Consider the following 11,097-nt stretch of genomic DNA (forward strand, 5'->3'; position numbering starts at 1 on the left):
TTTCCTTTTCAAACCGGTATCAACCGGGTCCTAGCCCCTCTTTTCTCCCCTCAGAGCCCGTTCATTTCAGTTATGCAATAGGGATTCTGCCCCTTCGTTTTTCTACCTCCAAATCGCTACTTTCTGTGGCCCAAACCAGGTCCTGCGATTTATCTCCATTTAACAAAGCCCCTCATTGCCTATCTCCCTGCTGAATTGGATTCTGTTCCTTTCTTTCTGCGGCCTGAACGATTTCTCCATCTCTCTTTTCTGCGGTCTCAACCGGATCTGCATCCCTCCTTTAGGCACCCCTAAGAGTCCAGACCTCTCCTTTCCATTGCCCGGAAGGAATTCTACACCTATTTCCCTTGCTGAGTCAAGGCACCTCTAAATCCGACTACTTCCATGAGTTTAACAAGTATATCTTCAGCGGGTTTCCTTCAAACCTTAGGGGAATGTGGCGTCAAGCACGTTGAAACCCCAACCTGGAGGCCCCCACAAGCTCTTCAGTATAGCAGGGCACTTTAGCTCACCTCGCCAGTCCAGAAAGCGTCCTGTCTCCAAGCCTCTCCTTAGGTCTGTGCCTTGCTTCTCCCCATCCCCAGCCGGAAGTGACCCTGCCTCTTTCCGCCTCCAAAGGGGTCTCCTTCACAGCCTGTCAGCCTCCTCCCACACTCCCTGCTTCCAGCTTTCCTTTCTCCCCGTGTGATCTCTTTTCTGCTTACTACTTCTTATTCAGCAATCACTCTCTTCTATTCTCCTTTTCATTTCTCTATCCCCACCCTGTATCCCCATTCCTATTTGACTCCTCTGTTCTCCCTAGGACCATGCTTCTCTGGGCTCCCGCACCAATGCTTTCTACAGCCCCCTCTATGCCAACACTGATTACACAGTGTGCTGTGTGTCTGGGTCTCTCGCCCCAGGAGCTGCTCTGGGGTAAGAGATTAGATCTTATTCATTTATATTGCTCAAGTAGGACAAAATGAAGACTTTTAGAGGCTCTAAACGCTAAAAGTTAGGGTGCCCCTGCATCATATGTAATTCAGAATAAAAATAGTAAATGTAACAACGTCTACCAATTTTTTTTATTTATCCCCTAATGACTATATTAATGCTTTTAATGCATATCCACTTGGCTGAAAACTTTTCCTGGGGCTGCGTCTTTACTGGTACACTAAGCAAGTGCTTAGCCTGTCTCTCTTGTGGAATGGAGTACTGCTCTCCAGTGCAGAAAAAAATTTCTTCTCAGGCATTCATTTGCTCAGTCATTAATTAAGTGTTGCGCACAGTTGTGTCAAGGCCCTTGTTGGATGTTGGGCAAACAAAAACAAATAAGATAGGACCCCTGCCCTCAAAGAACTCACATCTATTCTTAAGCTCTAAAGCACCCATGTGGGAGGAACTAGTATTATCATCATCCCACAGTTGACAAAACTAACACCCAAGAGTTGATGCATCTTGTCTGAAGGCACATGGTCACCATGCGATGGAACACATCACATGTATGTAACATCAACCAAGGTGATGGAACCCAAGGTGATGGAACCAAGATACGAACCCACATCTGGTTGATTCCAAAGCCTAACACTCACTGTGTCTGACACTGACACTGATACTCACTGTCTGATACTTGGCACTACTGATGGAAAGAGGAGAGAACCCACATTGGCCCTGTACTCCCCTCCGTGTTCTTCTTCTCATTTCTCTTGACCATCCCAACACCCTATCTATCTGTCCCCTTCCCTCCCTCTCTCCAGTCCTCTCCTCTCCTTCTCCCATTTTTTCTTTCCCTTCATTTACTTTCTGTTTCTCTCATTCACTGGTGAGTTTCCCACTGGCCCTCCATGTGCCAAAATCCATACTATGCACTGGACATGCAAAACTAGATGACATTCACACCCCGTCCTTGAAGATTTCTCCATTTGGCTGGGGTGCATAAGAATACAACATGTCACTGAAGAATCCCAGAGCAGGGTACTGAGGGTCTCACAGAGGAAATCACCACCTGGAAGGCAGTGAAATCTTCCATATATGGTATATTTGAGCTGGGTGGGTCCTGTGGGAGGAACAGGACATTGGCAGAAGAGAAGGGGAGAAGGAATAGTTCTTGTAGGACTGCAGGCTCTGAGGTGCCTCTGCTGAGTGTAAGGGCACATGTGATGGTGGCAGATGGGTCTCTGTTCCTATGCACCTGCTTCCCATCTGCTCCACTCACACAGAGACCCTCAGAGTCATGTTTCAAACACATAGCTGCCAATATCTATAGCTACCAAGGGTTCCCTTGACTGGCAGGTTTAAATCCAAGCTCCTTAGCCTATCATTTGTTCAAGGCCCTCCATGATTGGCCTCTGCCAGGCTCACAGGCCTCAGTCACAATTGGATGACTCATGTTCTGCATTCTGCCAATGCCACACCCTTGCTCAAACTGTTCCTCTACCTGGAATGTCTTTGTTCCCCTCTCCCACACACCATGCCTGCCTATAAATGGTCTGCCTTCCTATAAAGACTGGTACAAATGCTGCTTTCTCCATAATAAGCTTCTGAGACTACTCTAAGTTTAGTTAGTCTTTCCTTCCCCTTACTCTTTTGCGTGACTCTGTCAGAGCACTTAATAAACTGGGTGAGCGCTTTCTGTTTACTGGTTTACTCTCTGTCCTGCCTTCTGGATGGTGAGCTTCTTGTGGATCCATCACGCAGATCTGGTTCATCTCTGAGACCCCAGAACTCATGTCCTAACTCACAGAATAGACATCAGAACAAAATGTTACATTTCCTCTTCTTCTTCATTCTTCTTCTGCTATATCACTCTCTCTTCCTTTTATTTCATTTTTTCCATTGCCACTTTTTGTTTTTACATTAAGCTGTACCTAAATCTGCTGCTATCCCTGAACTTTTCTAATATATATTACAACAACACCCCTTCTTTTTAATTCAGTTAAAATTTCTCTTTGCAGTCTAAAGCATGCCTATGCAGAAATTGGTACCAAGTATTTATGGGTAGAAACTTCTGCAGAGGGCACAGATTAAAAAAGTACAGAGAACGAAGGTATGTTGACTACATCTAAGAATCCTCTAGAAAAGAATCTACTAAAAAGAAATAAGCAGAACTTGAGACTGGCCTGATTAAAAACCAATAAGCATTAATTAGGGAAATGAAATTACCGTAAAATAAAATACCACCTTATTTATTAAACTAGTAAAAGCTGAAATAATTTTTTTAAAAAGGAAGATTGACAATACATACTGTTTTGGAGAGTATCAGAATAAAGGAAATCCCATTCAGTATTTGTGGGAGTATACATTTGTCCAACAATGATATCTAGTAAAATTAAAGGTAAATAAATGTATAATCCCCAATTCTACTATTATGTAGTACCCAAGAGAAACATGTTCCTAATAATCCATGAAAATGAATGTCTGTTGCAACATTGTTTTTAATAGAATTAGAACACTATCCCAAATTTAAAACAAAGAAATAGGCAATTTTGATAAATAAATTGTAGCACAGTTATTCAATAGGATACTATACAACAGCTAAATATGTATCAAAATGGATATTAACCTACTATATATTTGTGCTAAGTTGCTTCAGTCATGTCCAACTCTTTGCTCATTATCTTACAATTTATATACATGTGAAAGTATGCTATACATTTTTATGGATACATACATATACAGTAATAGTGTAAAATATGCACAGGGAGGGAAATAGTTATGGGATTTGGAAAGAGGTATAGAAGCATTTTTAACTCTAAAATATTTTATGTAATTAAAAATATATAAATCTAGCAGGGCTTAGTAGACATTGACATCATAGAAACTAGTAGTCAGGGATTTTTCTCATTAGTTGGTGCCTATGTCATACAGGTCGGAGAAAGCGATGGCACCCCACTCCAGTACTCTTGCCTAGAAAATCCCATGGGCGGAGGAGCCTGGTAGGCTGCAGTCCATGGGGTCACGAAGAGTTGGACACGACTGAGCGATTTCCCTTTCACTTTTCCTTTCATTCGTTGGAGAAGGAAATGGTAACCCACTCCAGTATTCTTGCCTGGAGAATCCCAGGGACAGGGGTCGCACAGAGTCGGACACGACTGAAGCGACTTAGCAGCAGCAGCAGCAGCAGCATGTCATACAGGTTGTTATATTTTGAATATCACCTCTGGAAACAACTTTATAAAATGTTAGGATTTGATAAGAAGCAAGTGTATATGTTATAGTCTGTACATCAATGTATAAAATTTCAGCTTGAATATTAGCTGTGCAATCAATCAATTTATATATAAATTTGGGAGACACTAAAATTTTTATAGTGGTACATCATCCTATTCTTAAATATGGTATATCTATCCTTGTATTCAGGTTACCTTTTATGTCTTTCACAATAAAATCTAAAATTTTATGAAAAGACACAACTGGTTAATTATCAACATAGTATTGAATAAAAGTAAATATTGAATGAGATATAAATATAGGATGATATTTAAAATATAGTGCTCTTGGGAGACCCAGTTCTGCAATGGAAGTGTCAGCCTCCCTAGAAACCACATCCCCCATTAATTACACCTATAAACACTGGACAAAATTTTAAAAAGAAAAATCTCACTTAAGGACTCTGAGAAGTAACCAAAACGGAGGCAAGTGGTGAAAAAGAGTGAAAACATAAGAGGGTAAGGTATCCAGGTTTTTTTCTTTCACAACCTTGCAAGGTAACTGTTTTATTGTGGATTAGAGAAGCACATGTAGCTAAAACTCTGATGGAAAACCTGCCATTTTTCTGGCCAGAAGAACCTCGCAAAGGAGCATGAGTATCATGTAGTGCAAAAGAGAAATCTCAGGAGGAAAAGAGACAGAGAAAGTATCCCATATCTTTGGATAAAACCACTCTTATTGGACAATGCATGTGCAGAAAGTAACCAAACAAGCAAATCAAAGGCTTTGAGAAATGAACTGAGATTTGAATCACAAAAATCTCAGCCTAAACCCTGAACCACACATGCACACACATATCCAAGTCAGCAAATAAAAGGCTTTGAGAAATAAACTGAGATTTTAGTTATAGTATAGAAAAGATAATGCAGAAATGATGGCCAGAATCTAACCAAGTAGATTGCCTACTAAAAGAAAAGTATCAATGTTTTTCAGAGGATTATAAAAGAACGAAGAGTCTACACAAAACATTTTCAATGTCCAGGATAAACAGAAAATTACTTAGTATCCAAGAGTGAGAAAATATGTCCCCTTCTAAAGGGAAAACAAAATCATCTGATGCCAAACAAGAAGAGATTCATATATTAGAATTATAAAGAGTAACATTAAAGCAACTATTACAATTATATTCTATAAGGTACAGAAAAGGCTTCCCAGGTGGCACAAGTGGTAAAGAATCCTCCTGCCAATGCAGGAGACATAAGAGACGCAGGTTAGATCCCTGGGTTGAGGAGATGCCCTGGAGTAGGAAATGGCAACCCACTCCAGTATCCTAGCCTGGAGAATCCTATGGACAGAGGAGCCTGGCAGGCTACAGTCCAAAGGGTTGCAAAGAGTTGGACATGACTGAAATGACTTAGCACACACGCAATGTACAGGAAAACACACTTGTGATGAGTGAAGGAAAAACAAATCTCAGAAGAGAAATAGAAATTGTAAGAACCAAATGTAAATTTTAGAACTGAAAACACAGTATCATGTACACCCATGGCTGATTCATGTTGATGTATGGCAAAAACCAACACAATATTGAAAAGTAATTAGCCTCCAATTAAAATATATAAATTTTTAAAAGTGTATTGGATGAGTTTACTAACAGAATGGAAATTTCAGAGGAAAAATGGTGAAATTGAAGATAGATTTATAAACAATATGAAGGATTGGGGATGGGAGGAGAAGGGGACGACAGAGAATGAGATGGCTGGATGGCATCATCGACTCGATGGACATGAGTTTGAGTGATCTCCGGGAATTGGTGATGGACAGGGAGGCCTGGCGTGCTGTGATTCATGGGGTCGCAAAGAGTCGGACACGACTGAGCGACTGAACTGAACTGAATCAGAAATATATAAAGGGAAAACCTTAGAGGAAAAATAAACAGAGACTGAGGGAGCTATTGACCATTACCAAAGATACTGATGTATGCGTAATTTGAACTCTAAAAAGAGGAGAAATAAATTGCAGTAGAAAATATATTTGAAGAAATAATAAATAAAAGCTTCTTAAATTATATGAATAAAATATTTTTGTACATATGAGAAGCTCGGGCTTCCCTGGTAGCTCAGCTGGTAAAGAATCTATGCAATGCAGGAGACCCCGGTTAGATTCCTGGGTCAGGGAGATCACCCTGGAGAAGGGATAGGCTACCCACTCCAGCATTCTTGGGCTTCCCTGGTGGCTCAGATGGTAAAAAATCTGCCTGCAATGCAGGAGACCTGGATTCAATCCCTGGGTTGGGAAGATCCACTGGAGGAGGGCATGACAGTCCACTCCAGTATTCTTGCCTAGAGAATCCCCACAGACAGAGGAGCCTGGCGGGCTATAGTCCATGAGGTCACAAAGAGTTGGATACGATTGAGCAACTAAGTACAGCACAGCATGAGAAGTTCAGTGAACACCAAACAGTAAAACTTCAAAGAAAGTCAAATCTTAAAACCAAAGATATGTTAAAAACATATAAAACAGCCAGAGTAAAATGACATTCAGTTCAGTTTAGCTCAGTTCAGTCGCTCAGTCGTGTCTGCCTCTCTGAGACCCCATGAATCGCAGCATGCCAGGTCTCCCTGTGCATCACCAACTCTTGAGTTTACCCAGACTCACGTCCATTGAGCCGGTGATGCCATCTAACCATCTCATCCTCTGTCGTCCCCTTCTCCTCCTGCCTTCAATCTATTCCAAAATCAGAGTTTATTTTTTCAAATGAGTCAGCTCTTCGCATCAGGTGGCAAAAATATTGGAGTTTCAGCTTCAACATCAGTCCTTTCAATGAATATTCAGGACTGATTTTCTTTAGGATCAACTGGTTGGATCTCCTTGCAGTCCAAGGGACTCTCAAGAGTCTTCTTCAACACCACAGTTCAAAAGTATCAATTCTTCGGCGCTCAGCTTTCTTTGTAGTCCAGCTTTCACATCCATACATGACTACTGGAAAAACCATAGCCTTGACTAGATGAACCTTTGTTGGCAAATTAATGTCTCTGCTTTTTAATATGCTGACATTACATTACACAATGAAAGAGTTCAGTGACATGGGCTTTTTAAAAATAGAAATATAGTTGATTTAAAATATATTGTTAATTTCAGATGTAAAGCAAAATGATTCTGTTTTTTGGGTTACATTTCATTATAAGCTATTATAAGATATTGAATACAAATTCCTGTGCTATACAGTAAATCTTTGATATTTTTCTATTGTAAGTATGGTCGTTTGTTAATCCCACACTCCTAATTTGTCTCTCTCTCCTCCACCACTTTAGTAATCAAAATATTGTTTCCATGTCTGTGAGTCTGCTTCTTTTTCGTATACAGATTCATTTGTATTATCTTTAAATTTGTCTTATAAGTGGTACCATATAATACTTGTCTTTCTCTGACTGACTTACTTCACTAAGCATAATATTCTCTAGGTCCATCTATGTTGCTGCACATGGCAATATTTCATTCTTTTTATGGCTGAGTAATATTCTGATTGGTGATGGACAGGGAGGCCTGGCATGCTGTGATTCATGGGGTCGCGGAGAGTCAGACATGACTGAGCGACTGAACTGAACTGAACATTCTGATGTATATATCTACCACATCTTCTTAAGTGAATAATCTGTTGATGGGCACTTGTGTTGTTTCCATGTTTTAGCTATTGCAAAAAGTGCTGCTGTGAACACAGGGGATGTGTCTTTTTTAATTAGAGTTTTCATTTTTTACTAATATGTATTCAGGAGTGAGCTTGCTTGTTCTTAAAGTTTAGTGTTTTGAAGAATTTCCATACTGTTTTCCATATTGTCTGCACCAGTTTGCATTCTTACCAACAGTGTGAGAGGTTTCCCTTTTCTCCACATCCTCTGCAACATTTGTTACAATATTTGCATTTTTTGATGATGGCCATTATGACCAGTGTGAGGTGATACCTCATTGTAGTTTTGATTCATATTTCTCTAATAATTAGCAATGTTGAGCATTTTTTCATGTGTCTTTTGGCCATCTGTATGTCTTCTTTGCAGAAATGTCTACTCAGGCCTTCTGTCCATTTTTTTTATTGTTCTTTTTAAAATATTGAGTTGTATGAGCCATCTGTATATTTTGGCTCTTAACCCCTTGGTTGCCTCTAAGTGACATCCAATTACTGTTTTGTTTTCCACTGAGGAGACCTGGCAATGATGGCATTAAAGTGATGATATCATTCCCCTGATCTTGTTTCATGTTGTGATGTGTGCTTTGTAACTGTAGAAACAGTTTTTCTCTTTAGAGTTCAGCAGACATTACTGGCCTTACAGGCTATATACAGCATGCCTTTAATATTTCCCTTTGAATTCTATGAGAGTTGGTACTGGAGAATTCCAAGGCAGGTAGGGGAACACACTCCATGATGTGATAGTGCACTGAAGCCTGTGTAAGCAAAGAAAGAGTTTATTCATACAGACAAGGGAAATGTAATTGTCATTCAGCCACTCTCACTTCTCTAAAGCCCAGATTTTAAAAGCAGTGTATCCTTGTAGTAATCTTTTTGGAGAGCTTTCAAAGATATTCTTTCCTAGATTTTCTCTGAAGCCTGTTCTGTTAAGCAAAGCAATAATGATCAGAGCTGCTGCTGCTAAGTCACTTCAGTCGTGTCCGACTCTGTGTGACCCCATAGACGGAAGCCCACCAGGCTCCCCCGTCCCTGGGATTCTCCAGGCAAGAACACTGGAGTGGGTTGCCATTTCCTTCTCCAATGTGTGAAAGTGAAAAGTGAAAGTGAAGTCGCTCAGTCGTGTCCGACCTTTAGCGACCCCACGGACTGCAGCCTACCAGGCTCCTCCATCCATGGGATTTTCTAGGCAAGAGTACTGGAGTGGCCTGCCATTGCCTTCTCCGAATGATCAGAGCATAAATAAATAAAATTAAGAATTTAAAAAATAGAAAACATCAATGAAATTAAGAACTGGTTCCTTGAAAAGATAAACAAGATTGATAAACTACTAGCCACACTCATAAAAAAGATATAGGGTCCCCAAAATGTACAAAAATGGAAGAGAAGTTACAAACAATATCAAATGATACAAAGGATCACAAGAGATTACTACTAACAATTATATACCAATAAAATGAACAACCTAGAAGAAATAGATAAGTTCCTAGAAAGGTACAATCTCTCAGGACCAAATCAGGAAGAAATAGAAAATATGAAGGCCAATTATTAGTAATGAAATTGAATCACTAATAGGACAACTCCCAACAAACAAAAGTCTAGGACCAGTAGGCTTCACAGGGTACACTTCTATACATATATAGAAGACATAAAAGAGGGAGACAATCAAGATGGTGGAGTAGGAGAATGGAAACCTCACCTCTCCCTATGAAAGCATCAAAAATACTTGTGGAGGTCACTGAATAAATAAAAAAAGATATAAAAATATGCATAGAAACAAATGATAATGAAAATACAGCAACCCAAAACCTACATAATTCAGTAGAAGCAGTGCTAAGAGGGAAGTTCATACCAATACAAGCCTACCTCAAGAAACAAGAGGAACATCAAATAAACAACCTAACCTCACACCTGAAGCAACTAGCAAAAGAAGAACGAACTCCCCAAAAAATTAGTACAAGGAACGATATCATAAAAATCAGAGTAGAAATAAATGAGGAAGAAATAAAGGAGACTATAGCAAAGATCAATAAAACTGAAAGCTGATTCTTTGAGAAGATAAACAAAATAGAAAAACCGTTAGCCAGGCTCAACAAGAAAAAAAGGGAGAAGACTCAAATCAATAAAATTAGACATGAAAACAGAGAAATTACAATGCACAACATAGAAATACAAACAGTCATGAGACTACTATGAAAACTATATGCCAATAAAATGGACAACTTGGAAGAAATGGAAAAATTCTGAGAAAAGCATAACCTTACAAAACTGAACCCGGAAGAAATAGAAAAATTGAACCAATCACAAGAATAGAAATCAAAACTGAAATTAAAAAAATCTTCCAATAAACACAAGCCCAAGACCAGATGGCTTCACAGATGAATTCTACCAAAATTTAGAGAAGAGCTAACACCTATCCTACTCAAACTCTTTCAGAAAATTGCAGAGGAAGGAAAACTCCCAAACTCATTCTATGAAGCCACCATCACCCTGATACAAAAACCAGACAAAGATGCCACAGAAAAGAAAACTACAAGTTAATATAACTTAGGAACACAGTTGCAAAAATCCTCAATAAAATTTTAGCAACAAGAATCCAACAACACATTAAAAAGATCATATATCATGATCAAGTGGATTTTCTTTATTCCAGGGATGCATGGATTCTTCAATACTCACAAGTCGATCAATCCGATACAAATAGTAACGAATTGAAAGATAAAAACCATATGATATTTCAATAGATGCAGAGAAAGCCTTTGATAAATTTCAACATCCATTTATGATTAAAAACTCTCCATTAAGTATGCATGGAAGGAACATACCTCAACATAATAAAAGTCATATACGACAAACCCACAGCAAATATTATCCTCATTGGTGAAAAATTGAGAGCATTTCCTCAAAAATCAGGAAGAAGACAAAGGTGCCCGCTCTCACCACTACTATTCAACATAGTTTTGGAAGCCCTAGCTACAGTAATCAGAGAAAAAAAGACATAAAAAGAATCCAGGTCGGAAAAGAAGAAGCAAAACTCTCACTGTTTGCAGATGGCATGATCCTCTACGTAGAAAACCATAAAGATGCCACCAGAAAATTACTAGAGCTAATCAATGAATATAGTAAATGTGAAGAATACAAACTTAATACACAGACATCCCTTGCATTCCTATACACTAACAATGAGAAAACAGAAATTAAGGAAACAATTCCATTCACCATTGCAACGAAAAGAATAAAATACGTAGGAATAAATCTATCTAAAGAAGCAAAAGACCTATATATAG

The sequence above is a fragment of the Moschus berezovskii genome, chromosome X (genome assembly GCF_049115385.1).
Source record: "Moschus berezovskii isolate FMDL1 chromosome X, NW_MosBer_1.0, whole genome shotgun sequence".
In the NCBI taxonomy this organism is placed as follows: domain Eukaryota; kingdom Metazoa; phylum Chordata; class Mammalia; order Artiodactyla; family Moschidae; genus Moschus; species Moschus berezovskii.